General features: G+C 35.5%; 1 pseudogene; it reads left to right on the top strand.

The window, feature by feature from the left end:
* Positions 1-1763: 1763 nt before the first annotated feature.
* On the top strand, positions 1764-2406 carry LOC114084558 (ORM1-like protein 1; annotated as a pseudogene).
* Positions 2407-14116: the final 11710 nt, after the last annotated feature.

Genomic DNA, 14116 nt, shown 5'->3' with positions numbered 1-14116 from the left:
CAAGTTCAAAATGAGATAATCTCTAACACTAACTTATATATTCACAATAAAATAACTAGATGATAACATGCATAGCCAAGGATGTGGAGAATTGGGAACCCTCACACATTGCTGGTAGGAAGGCATATGGTGTATCTTCTTTGGAGAAGGGTCTGGAAGTTTCTTCAAACCTTTTAACATGGAGTTCCCTATTGCCTAGCAACTAGACTCCTACATACACACCCAAGAGAATTGAAAACTTAGGTCTCTACAAAAATTGGTACAGGAATGTTCAGAGCAACACTATCCATAATAACTCAAATCCAAGAAGTCAAAACAAGTCAAATGTCCATCAACTGATGAATGGATGGACATAATGTGTTGTACCCATTCAATAGAATATTATTTGGCAAGAAAATATGAATCACATATCAGCCTTCATAAAACATTATGCTAAGTGAAAGAACCAGAAACAAAAACTCACACATTGTATGCTCCTATAAATTATATGAAATGTCCAGAATAGGCAAATCCATAATATAAAGTTGCAAGTAGCTGGGCAGGTGAGTGTGGAATGAGTTCTAACGGGCACTGGAGTTGTTTTTGCTTTCATAAATCTTTCCTGAAATTACAGAATGAGGATGGTTCCACAGCCTTGTGAGTATAATAAAACTCGCCCCTTTAAAGGGTAACATTTCTGTTGTAGTCATTTTAATAAAAATGAGGCACGTTCAACTCTGATTATCACAAAATATTTTATGAAACAGAACATTTTAGCAAAAAATACAAAGAAGAATTTAAGATATCCTCGTGTAGACAAAAGCTGAGAAGAGTTATTGCTATTAGACCTGTCTTATAAGACAACTAAAGGAAGTCTTCCCGCTGAAGGGACACTGGGTATTAAATCTACATGAAGAAATTAAGGTCACCAGCAAGGGTAACTGCATATGTAACAAGAAAAATTGTAAATACGTGGTTTGTTTATCTCTTTTTCTCCTAATTGATTGAAAAGAGAACTTTTTTTAAAAAAGCAAAACATAATTAACCTAAGTTGACAGGCATAGAGTGCATAACATCAATGTTTATTCATTTAATAACAGCATAAAGGGAAATGACTGACAAAATGATGCTATGTGTCTGTACAAAGACACTACAGTTCTTTCCACCTTTATGTGTATCTATAATGTTCCAATTAATGATAAAGAATGAAAGAAATAGAAGTAGACCAATAGAGGATTGAGAGTAGGGATAGGGTAGAGGGGAGGGTAAGAGGAGGCACCTGTACTAAATTGGAGTAAATTAAATTCCATGAATGTTTATATATGTCAAAATGAATGTCCAATTATTATGTATAACTATAGTGGAGTAATAAAAGCATTAAAATAAAACGAAATAAGTTAAAAAACAACAGCATCATCTTCTGAGAAGTGTTTGTTCAGTTCCTTGGCCCACACCAAGAAAACAATTAATGCAATCAATAAATGGGCCAAGCAAGTGAACAGGCATTTCTCAGAAGATGATGTACAATCAATCAACAAATATATGAAAAAAATGTTCAACATCTCTAGCAATTAAAGAAATGCAAATCAAAACTACTCTAAGATTTCATCTCACTCCAGTCAGAATTTCAGCTATTAAGAATACCAGCAAGGGCAGTGAGTGCGCTAGGACAGTGACGGCTTGAGGTGCCGCGCTGGGGCAGACTTGGCTTTTGAAGCATGAGTGTAAGCTGAGGTTGCCACTGGGCGGGTCTTATGCAGTGCCAGCCACCGGGAACTGGGTGGCGGAGCAAACATGAATGTTGGAGTTGCCCGCAGTGAAGTGAATCCAAATACCCGTGTAATGAACAACCGGGGTATGTGGCTGACATATGCATTGGGAGTTGGCTTGCTCCATATTGTCTTTTTTTCCCAATTATTTATTTATTTATTTTTATTATTAGTTGTTCAAAACATTACAAAGCTCTTGACATATCTCATACATTTGATTCAAGTGGGTTATGAACTCCCATTTTTACCCCGTATACAGATTGCAGAATCACATCGGTTACACATCCACGTTTTTACATACTGCCATACTAGTGTCTGTTGTATTCTGCTTCCATGTTGTCTTACTCAGCATTCCTTTCTTCAGTGTTCCTGTTGCTTGGACCTTAACAAATATTATACATAATCTGGGGATGTATGTATTTTTGCATGCAGTAAAAGGAACACCTTTTGAAACTCCTGACCAAGGTAAAGCAAGGCTCCTAACATCTTCATGGAAGTTTTTCACAATTTCTCCAACAATTCTATATTTTCTGACAAGTTTCTAAACAAAGTACGATTCAACTTACTTCATCCTAACACAGCTTCTCTTCTGAGTGTGCTTATTCCCCAAATGCCACAACTACATGGTGTTCGGATCTTTGGAATTAATAGGTATTGAAATGTTTCAAACTGAACAAAATTTTTACAGCTACCGAGTTTCCTGTAAAGAAGGAGTAGTTGGTAAACTGCACTGTTTCTGTGATAATGTGAAATGAGAGGTATCTACATCAGAGGACCAATTGCTCTTTCTTCATATGCTGTCTTGAAGTACAGAATTCTACTAAATGATGCCTCTGTTTAATACATCTGGTATATTTTGGAAGAAAGGCTTTATAGGCAGGCTGGGCAGGCCCAGTGTATAAGTTAATTGCAGTGCAGTGAGGGTATAGTTGATAAACCCAAGGAAGTAATACATTTGTAAGAAACTAGGGCCAGCTTAATTAGAATGATGGGCATGACATGAGGAAAAGAAAACTTCCAGTCTTTCAGTGACAATTAGTTTAGGCAGACTTAACATGTAAATCGGAATCATCTCTATAAGTTTATTATAGATTACTTTTATTACCATATATATTTCTCTTATATAAGAGGATATATACCTTCTTATTTTGTACAAACCAGTTTCTTATGAGTTATCTTATGAGTGTGGGGTTTTTTGTTTTTTGCTGGCTCAGTGGTATGTGTTGATAGCTGAAATATTTTTGCATTTATTATATTATATAGTTTGTGAAGGTCCACCTTCATGAGTGGAAGATAGCATCTGAGTCAGCATTCTAATTTTGGAACAAAATAGATTTACTTGGTATTCCAGACACAAGGCTGCTAATAACCCAATTAAGAAAATAATTTATTTCAAGAAGTTAAAGTACAGGGTTGTATATAGGTGCCTGCTTTTTTTTTTTTTTTTTTGAGAGAGAGAGAGAGAGAGAGAGAGAGAATTTTTTAATATTTATTTTTTAGTTTTCAGTGGACACAACATCTTTATTTATTTATTTTTATTTTTTTTTATGTGGTGCTGAGGATCGAACCCAGCACCCCGTGCATGCTAGGCAAGCGCGCTACCACTTGAGCCACATCCCCAGCCCAGGTACCTGCTTTTTAGGTTAAGAAACTTAATTGGTAAAATCTGTCATTCCTTAGAAAAGGAAATATAAAATGGACAACTACATAGCTACCTGTGGTCTAGCAGTAACTGCTTCTCTAGCCATAGTACCAAAGTAAGTAATAGATATTTTGTTTTAGCAGGTCTTTAGTAAAAGATAAGATTGTCTTTCCTTAGTCCTGTTCTCAATCCCCATAGTTTGCTTGTTAATATTTTGACTTTAAACATGTGAGTCTTAGTGTAGGTAACTCCAAATGGTAACTATTTAGAGTAGTGGTTATATTGAATTCTTGTGACTTAGGCAAGTTACCTATAGTTGCTAACATTAATTGCAAGAAAAAAACTATACTTGAGAAGGGATCACATTAAAAAAACAACAAAAAAACCCCACAAAAAACCAAAGTTCTGATATATGATGAAACTGAAAAACTGAGTAATATATATATAAACAAATTGAGTGAAAGGGGTTTTTGACCAACTTAAAGATCAAGTTCTGTCAACAAACTGACTTTTCAGGGTAGTTATCATTGTTTTGTCCTTCACAAGTATTGAGGTTAGAAATCAGTTGTATGATACTGCCTTTGTATATTTGTCTTTCTCATGTATTTTGAAATAACTGGTAATCTATACTTTAAAATTTTTTTTTCCCTTGGTGGAAGATCAAAAAAAAAAAAAAAAAGGAATACAAGCAATAGGGCTGGGGTTGTGGCTTAGCAGTAGAGTGCTTGCCTAGCACATGTGAGGCCCTGGGTTTGATCCTCAGCACCACATAAAAATAAATAAAAATAAAGGTATTGTGTTCAAGTACAACTAAAAAATAAACATTTTTAAAAAAGAATACAAGCAACAATAAGTTTTGGCTAGGAAGTGGGGAAAAAGGCACATTCATATGTTGCTGGTGGGACTGGGACTGCAAATTGGTGCAGCCCACATGGAAAGCAGTTTGGAGATTCCTTGGAATACTGGGAATGGAACCACCATTTGACCCAGATATCCCACTCCTTGATCTATGCCCAAAGGACTTAAAAACAGCATACTACAGGGATGCAACTACCTCAGTATTTATAGCAGCACAATTCACAATAGCTAAACTGTGGAACCAACTTAGATGCTCTTCAGTAGATGAATGAATAAAGAAAATGTGGTGTATATATGCAATGGAATATTACTCAGCATTAAAAGAGAATAAAATCATGGCATTTGCAGGTAAATGGATGGAGTTGGAGAATGTAATGCTACATGAAGTTAGACAATCCCCCCAAAACAAATGCCAAATGTTTTCTCTGATATAAGGATGCTGATTCATATTGGGGTTGGAGGGGAGCATGGGAGGATTAGATGAATTGTAGATAGAGCAAAGGGGAGGGAAGAGAAGGGAGAGGCCTGGGGGTAGGAAAGATGGTGAAATGAGATGGACTTCATTACTCTAAGTACATATATGAAGACACAAATGGTGTGACTACTTTGTGTACACCAGAGATATGAAAAATTGTGCTCTATATGTGTAATATGAAGTGTAATGCATTCGGCTGTCATACATAACAAGTTAAAATAAAAATAGTAACATATTTGAAATTATAGCATATAAGAAGAAGATCTATATCTATCTACATCTATAAATAGAAATATCTCCATGTACTCTATCTATATCTATAGATAAACAGATGCCAGGTTTCTGTTCTTGCAACTAAAAGGCTCAGGGGTCACTCCAGTTAAACTGGGCTAACTGGGCTGCACAAAATAACCACACAAGAGACACAAATACCTTTTTCTTTGGGGTCGCTGTGATGGCCCTCTGACTTTAAGGGTCTGCAGGAAGAGAGAGAGCGAGAGCACGCACTGACCCCTTTTATTGAGGAGAAGCTATTCAAATGAGGCAAGGGGTCAGGTTTCAGGGGGCTGAGTCTGTCTTCATGATGTCCACTGTCAGCAGGTTGACTGACACCTGGGTAGGCCACACCCAAGGGCACAGTAAGAGAAGGGGACACACACAAGGCACTTCCATGGAAGATTCTATCCTAAATAGGGCAAGGGGTTATATACAAAGGAACAGGTGACCTTAGCTTCACCCATGGGGCTGTAGCAAGATACACACATGCACGAGACACCCACCCTCGAACCCAAGAAGGGTGGGGGAAGCTCTGCTACATTTCTGTGACTGAGCGCCTCAGCACCCAGCCGGGAGTGTGACTCAGTCAAGTGCAAGGTTGGTCTCTCACAAATAGAGATTTTTATTTATGGAATAAGTCAATGAAATACCAACAAATAAAACAACTAAGAACAACAACAACAACAGAAAACCTCAACAGTATAAAGAAAAGTTCTATGGAGCAAAGATTTTGTTTCTCATTGAGTAATCCTATAACAAGTGAAGATATTAAATTCACAATAAAAACATTCTTACAAAGCAAAGCCTAGTACAGATAGTTCTACTAACAAATTCTCCCAAACACTAAAAAATAGTAATTTCATTTTCATATAATTTCTTCAGGATAAGAAGAGTGACACTTCCCAGCTCATATTATATAAGAAATATTACCCTGGTATTCAAATGAGATTGAATAGTTATAATAAAAGTATACTACAAACTGATATGATTTTACAAATATAGATAAAAAATTTTCAAAAAGTATGAACAATCTGAGTCCAGCAACACTATAATAAAATCACAGTTTCACAGTTAGTGGGGAAAACTGAAAGTTTGCACTTTAGGGTCAAGATAAGAGAAATAAATCTTCTCTGGCCTCTTTAACTTTATACTAAAGGTTTTTGCCAGGATAACTAGGGAAGAATAAAAAATAAAAGATGCCCATATTAAAAAGGTAGGAATATATCTGTCTTTATTCATCAGTTCCTTGATCTTTTACATAGAAAACTGAAGTAATCCACCAAAATGTAAGTTCAGCAAGGTTGCAGGACAGGTTGATAAGTAAAAATAAATTGTACTTATATACAGTAGCAATGAACAATCCAGAATAGAATTAAAACAATGCCATTTATGATAGTATCAATCCACCAATTTTAAAATAGTTTGTCCATTTTCTTCTGAAATTACTTTCTTGGATACTTCTTAAACTTTATTTTTAACCATTGTGCTGACATTTTCTTTTGACATTGTTTTTCTTTTCTTCTTTCCTTCTTTCAAAGTACTGGGGGTTGAACCCAGTGGGGCTCTACCATTGAGCTATACCCTCAGATCTTTTTATTTTGAGACTATGTTGCTATGGTTCTTGTTAAGTTGATGGGCTGGGCTTGAACTTGTGATTCTCCTGCTGCACCCATGCCCAGCTTGTATTGACATTTTCATTTCCACTGTTGTGTTTCTAAAAACATTCTAAAAGCCTCTGTTTTGGTTATCCATTTTGTCCTTGTTTCATAGAAACAAATACATTCTCTCATCTCTCCAACAAGATGAATGTATTTTTGAAGTTTTTCTTCTACCTACATAGCACCAAATAGCATGTGTTTCCTATAAATGTTTTCTTTCTTGGTTTTTTTTTTTTTTTTTTTTACTATTTTGGTCTATCATTGATGTTTGGGGGTCTTACTGCATATCTGGTGATCCTTGGCTTTTTGGTAATATTTAAAAACAAGTAAAGTTAATCTTTGGTTATTTGCTCATAAATAAGTGTAAATAAAATTTCTTTAGTTTGATCCTAGTTCCAAGAATCTATTTTTTACACACACACACACACACACACACACACACACCCTGGAGATTGAACCTGGGGTACTTAACCACTGAGCAATATCCCCACCCCTTTTTATATTTTATTTTGAGACAGGGTCTTACTAATTTGCTTAGGGCCTTGCTAATATGTTGAATCTGGCTTTGAATTTGTAGTCCTCCTGCCTCAGCCTTCTAAGTCACTGGGATTACAAGTGTAAACCATCATGCCTGGCTATTGTATTTCTTGTGAGTCAAATGGCTGTGATAATTTTTCAAATTATTAATTTAAGATTATTAGTTTTTTTATTAGCATTCTGGCAACAGAATAGGAAATAAGGATTTACAAAGATGATTTCAGCATTCATGTTTTTAGAGGATTTTTCATTTGGTTTTTCAGTTTTCTGTAATGTACCTCTGACCTCAAGCATGCCGAGAAACACCTCTCTTCTCCCACTGTAGAACTTTTTTTTTTTTTTTTTTTTTTTTAACCTTCTCTGGTGGGTAAGCCTCCAGTCTTTTGTTTTCATTTGAGAAGGTAAATGGCCTGGATGATTGTTTGGTAGAGGAATGGTTGGTCCTATTTTTAGACATATATTTGTTAAATCCTTTTGTCTTTAGCTCTAGCTTACTGCCATTTCCAGAGGTACCAGGAATCAGAAATTTCTGAGCATGTAATAAGGGTTTCAAATACCACTGCTGAGGGCAGGGGTTGTGGCTCAGAGGTAGAATGCTTGCCTTGCATGCGTGAGGCACTGGGTTCAATCGTCAGCACCACATAAAAATATATTGTGTTGGGCTGGGGATGTGGCTCAAGCAGTAGCGCACTCGCCTGGCATGCGTGCGGCCTGGGATCGATCCTCAGGACCACATACAGAGATGTTATGTCCGCCGATAACTAAAAAATAAATATTATAAAATTCTTTCTCTCTCCCTCTCTCTTTAAAAAAAAAAAAGTACCACTGCTGGGATAGAATTCACCTTTCTCAGGTCTGCTAAGCCTGTTACATCTTTTTGCTATTATATTTCCAAGTGTCATTGATACTGTATCCCCACTAGTTATACCTGGTTATATTAAAGGAATACGTAATGGGTGATTTTCTTTGTTTTCTTTACTCATCTGTTTCTTTTGAGGATATGTAAAGAGTTTGAGCTTTAGAATCACTGATGTTCAACAATCCAGATTATGAGAGTCCCTTTTTGATCTGTTGTTCATAGTATGAATACATCACAATTTAGATCAATAATTTCATATTTTTAGAAATACAGGTTACTGATTTTTTAATATAAGCAGTGATATAAATTTCATTATACATCTACTTACTCATGGGAGATCTTGATAATATTTTTAATTGCTAAATCAAAAGGTATGATCATTAGTATTTTAACAAACATGGCCAATTTTCCATCATAATGGCTTCAACAATTTATATTTTCATGAACAGAATATGATGGTGCCTATTTCTACATACACTCATAGAGAATGCTATTGACTTAAACATTTTCCCAATGAAATGAGGAGAAAATGACAGTTCATTCTCATTTTGTCATTTCTGTGGTCATGAGTAATATGGGAGATCTATTCATTTAATTATAATGTAATTTATTCTTTTATAAACTTTATGCTTGTCTTAATTTTTTTCCCTAATTGCTTATTTTCCTTAAAAGTTTATAGGCGGGAGGAGGAAGCCCGGCGCCAAGCCAGGCCGGAGGAGGAAGCCCATCAACCCTTAAAATCCATCAAGGGGAGCGTGGCTACCAGCTCGGTTCTGCGGCTGATCCAGGTACCCGGTTTCCAACTCCCCCACCCTTAGCTGCGATAACTCAAAATATTTCCCACAAGCTTTTGGGGGGTGTAGCTATCAATGCAAAACAACTGTACAGGCACCTGGTTTCCACCTCAGAGACTAGAGTAGGGAGGATACAGGTGGAAGCTCATGTCCTTTCACACTGGCTACATCCACCACCCTAAACACACAGTCTCAAGCTAGGGATAGACAACGCCACCTACTGGAAGAAAGCAAAACAGAGTTCTGAGAGACTTTTTTTTTTTTTTTTTTTTTGCTATCTTTTCTTCTCTCTCTTTCACAACCTCAACATATGTGAAACCAAGAACTGTGCATGAACAACTGAATCACCAAAATAATATAATATAGAGGAATTGCATATGCCCCACCTCCCTCCCATTTTTTTCTTTTTTCTTCCTTACTTTCTTTTTCCTTCTCTCTTTTTTCTCGTTTCTTCCTTGTTATTTTTTTTCTTTTTTCTCTATCCCCTAAATTTTCAACCCCCTAAATTTTACTATCTATACATAGGGTAACTATCTAAATAAGATAGGAGGTTGAATCTATACATTCTTCCATAAATTACCAGTCTATTGGTTAGAGTTCTCCAAAGTTGCTAAGTTAGATTAGCCTCATACCCTCACTCCTTTCCCCCTAAGTATAACATCCTTCGTCTGAAATTCAGTTTTCTATATGCCACCAGATATGGTATGCCTTTTATGAAACTAATGGCTACATTTTAAAATAATACTTGAAACCAATATCTGTAGACTTAGATTCTAACTATAAATGTGTTAATAATGAAAACTTGTGCTTAGATGATGTACTGTTGATATTGGGAACTGTTAACCTTGTCTTTCTCCGCAAAAGATGGATTTTGGAGCTATACAAGAGCAATATAAATATATAAGTGGAAAACCATTAATACAACAGTTTCACAAAGCTAGAAAGAAACATGAACACTATGAAAAGAAAAGAAAAGAAAGGACCACAAAAAATGCAGGTCAATTCAACATTAGAAGAGGTAATATCTGTAGCAGATGATATGTCAGATAAAGAGTTCAGGATATACATGCTTCAGATGATCTGGAGTCTCAAGGAAGACATTTGACAGCAAAATCGGACAATGAAAGATCACTTTGACAATGAATTACCTAAACAAATCCAAGAAGCAAAATATCAACTCTACAGGGAGATAGAGGATATAAAAAAAAAAAAAAAAAAAAAAAAAAACAGAAATCCTGGAAATGAAGGAAACAATAAACCAAATTAAAAACTCAAATGAGAGTATTACCAGCAGAGTAGAACACTTAGAAGATAGAACATCAGACAACAAAGACAAAGTATTTCAACTTGAATGTTTAACATTTCAGCGAGAATGTTAAGAAATCATGAGCAGAACATCCAAGAAATATGGGATAATATAAAGAGACCAAACTTAAGAGTTATTGGGATACAAGAGGGTACAGAGGTCCAAACCAAAGGAATAAGCAATCTGTTCAATGAAATAATACTAGAAAACTTCCCAGACTTAAAGAATGAAACAGAAATCCAAATCCTAGAAGCCTACAGGATGCCAAATGTACAAAATCATAAGAGATCCACACCAAGACACCTAATAATGAAGATGCCCAACATACAGAATAAGGAGAGAATCTTAAAAGCCACAAGAGAGAGGAAGCAGATTATAGTTAGGGATAAACCAATCAGGATAATGGCTGATCTTTCAACACAGACTCTGAAAGCAAGAAGATCCTGGAACAACATATTTCAAATGCTGAAAGAAAATGGGTTCCAACCAAGAATCGTGTATCCAGAGAAATTAAGCTTCAGGATGGAAGATGAAATTAAAACCTTCCACGATAAACAAAAGTTAAAAGAATTTGCAGCTAGAAAATCAGCTCTTCAAAACATCCTTGGCAAAACATTACAGGAAGAGGAAATGGAAAATAACAATGAAAACCAACAGTGGGAGGTAGGACAGTAAAGGAAAAAATAATCAAAGAGGAAAAACAAACCATGTTAAGTAACATAAATAAACAAATATGTCTGGAAGTACAAACCATATCTCAATAGTAACCCTAAATGTTAATGGCTTAAACTCACCAATCAAGAGACATAGGCTAGTAGAATGGATTTAAAAAAGAGATCCAACAATATGCTGCCTACAGGAGACTCATCTGATAGGAAAAGACATACACAGACTGAAGGTGAAAGGTTGGGAAAAATCATATCACTCATATGGACCTCGGAAACAAGCAGGAGTGTCCATACTCATATCAAATAAAATAGACTGCAAGCCAAAATTAATCAAAAGGGATAAAGAAGGACACTACATACTGCTCAAGGGAACCATACACCAACAAGACATAACAATCATAAATATATATGCCCCAAACAATGGTGCAGCTATGTTCATCAAACAAACTCTTCTCAAGTTCAAGAGTCAAAAAGACCACAATACAATAATTATGGGAGACTTCAACACACCTCTCTCACCACTGGACACATCTTCCAAACAAAAGTTGAATAAAGAAACTATAGAACTCAATAATACAATTAATAACCTAGACTTAATTGACATATATAGAATATACCACCCAACATCAAGCAGTTACACTTTTTTCTCAGCAGCACATGGATCCTTCTCAAAAATAGACCATATATTATGTCACAGGGCAACTCTTAGAAATTATAAAGGAGTAGAGATAATACCATGCATCCTATCAGATCATAATGGAATGAAACTGGAAATCAACGATAAAAGAAGGAAGGAAAAATCCTGCATCATTTGGAGAATGAACAATATGTTACTGAATGATCAATGGGTTACAGAAGACATCAAGGAGGAAATTAAAAAATTCTTAGAGATAAATGAAAACACAGACACAACATATCAGAATCTATGGGACACAATGAAAGCAGTTCTAAGAGGAAAATTCATTGCTTGGAGTTCATTCCTTAAAAAAAAAGAAAAATCCAACAAATAAATGATCTCACACTTCATCTCATAACCCTAGAAAAAGAAGAACAAAACAACAGCAAAAGTAGTAGAAGGCAAGAAATAATTAAAATCACAGCTGAAATCAATGAAATTTAAACAAAAGAAACAATTGAAAAAATTGACAAAACTAAAAGTTGGTTCTTTGAAAAAATAAATAAGATCGACAGACCCTTAGCCATGCTAATGAAGAGAAGAAGAGAGAGACCTCAAATTACTAGCATACGGGATGAAAAAGGCAATATCACAACAGACACTACAGAAATACAGAAGATAATTAGAAATTATTTTGAATCCTTATACTCCAATAAAATAGAAGATAGTGAAGGCATCGATAAATTTCTTAAGTCATATGATCTGCCCAGATTGAGTCAGGAGGATATACACAACCTAAACAGACCAATATCAATTGAGGAAATAGAAGAAGCCATCAAAAGACTACCAAATAAGAAAAGCCCAGGACCGGATGGGTATACAGCAGAGTTTTACAAAACCTTCAAAGAAGAACTAATACCAATACTTTTCAAGCTATTTCAGGAAATAGAAAAAGAGGGAGAACTTCCAAATTCATTCTATGAGGCCAACATCACCCTGATTCCTAAACCAGACAAAGACACTTCAAAGAAAGAAAACTACAGACCAATATCTCTAATGAACATAGATGCAAAAATCCTCAATAAAATTATGGCAAATCGGATACAGAAACATATCAAAAAGATTGTCCATCATGATCAAGAAGGATTCATCCCTGGGATGCAAGGCTGGTTCAATATACGGAAATCAAAAAATGTTATTCACCACATCAATAGACTTAAAGATAAGAACCATATGATCATCTCAATAGATGCAGAAAAAGCATTCAACAAAGTACAGCATCCCTTTATGTTCAAAACACTAGAAAAACTAGGGATAACAGGAACATACCTCAATATTGTAAAAGCTATCTATGCTAAGCCTCAGGCTAGCATCATTCCGAATGGAGAAAAATTGAAGGCATTCCCTCTAAAATCTGGAACAAGACAGGGATGCCCTCTCTCACCACTTCTGTTCAACATAGTTCTCGAAACACTGGCCAGAGCAATTAGACAGATGAAAGAAATTAAAGGCATAAAAACAGGAAAAGAAGAACTTAAGTTATCACTATTTGCGGTCGACATGATTCTATACATAGGAGACCCAAAAGGGTCTACAAAGAAACTACTAGAGCTAATAAATGAATTCAGCAATGTGGCAGGATATAAAATCAATACCAATAAATCAAAGGCATTCCTGCATATCAGTGACAAATTCTCTGAATTGGAAATGAGGACAACTACTCCATTCACAATATCCTCAAAAAAAAAAAAAACCTGGGAATCAACCTAACAAAAACGTGAAAGATCTATACAATGAAAACTACAGAACCCTAAAGAGAGAAATAGAAGAAGATCTTAGAAGATGGAAAAATATACCCTGTTCATGGATAGGCAGAACTAACATCATCAAAATGGCAATATTACCAAAAGTTCTCTATAGGTTTAATGCAATGCCAATCAAAATCCCAATGGCATTTCTTGTAGAAATAGATAAAGCAATCATGGAATTCATATGGAAAAATAAAAGACCCAGAATAGCAAAAGCAATTCTAAGCAGGAAGTGTGAATCAGGTGGTATAGCGATACCAGACTTCAAACTATACTATAGAGCAATAGTAACAAAAACAGCATGGTACTGGCACCAAAACAGGCTGGTAGACCAATGGTACAGAATAGAGGACACAGAGACAAATCTACAAAACGACAACTACCTTATATTAGACAAAGGTGCTAAAACCATGCAATGGAGAAAGGATAGAATCTTCAACAAATGTTGCTGGGATAACTAGAAATCCATATGCAACAAAATGAAATTGAATCCCTTTCTCTCACCATGCACAAAAGTCAACTCAAAATGGATCAAGTAGGTAGAAATCAGACCAGAGACTCTGCATCTAATAGAAGATAAAGTTGGCCCTAATCTTCATCACGTGGGGGCAGGCCCCAAATTCCTTAATAAGACACCTATAACACAAGAGTTAAAACCAAGAATCAACAAATTTGACGAATTCAACCTAAAAAGTTTTTTCTCAGCAAGAGAAATAATATGTGAGGTGAATAGGGAGCCTACATCCTGGGAACAAATTTTTATCCCTCAAACATCAGATAGAGCTCTAATCTCTAGAGTATACAAAGAACTCAAATAGTTTAACAACAAAAAAGCAAATAACCCAATCAACAAATGGGCCAAGGACTTGAA

Source organism: Marmota flaviventris, chromosome X (genome assembly GCF_047511675.1).
Source record: "Marmota flaviventris isolate mMarFla1 chromosome X, mMarFla1.hap1, whole genome shotgun sequence".
In the NCBI taxonomy this organism is placed as follows: domain Eukaryota; kingdom Metazoa; phylum Chordata; class Mammalia; order Rodentia; family Sciuridae; genus Marmota; species Marmota flaviventris.
This window is presented reverse-complemented; position numbering and strand designations above follow the sequence as displayed.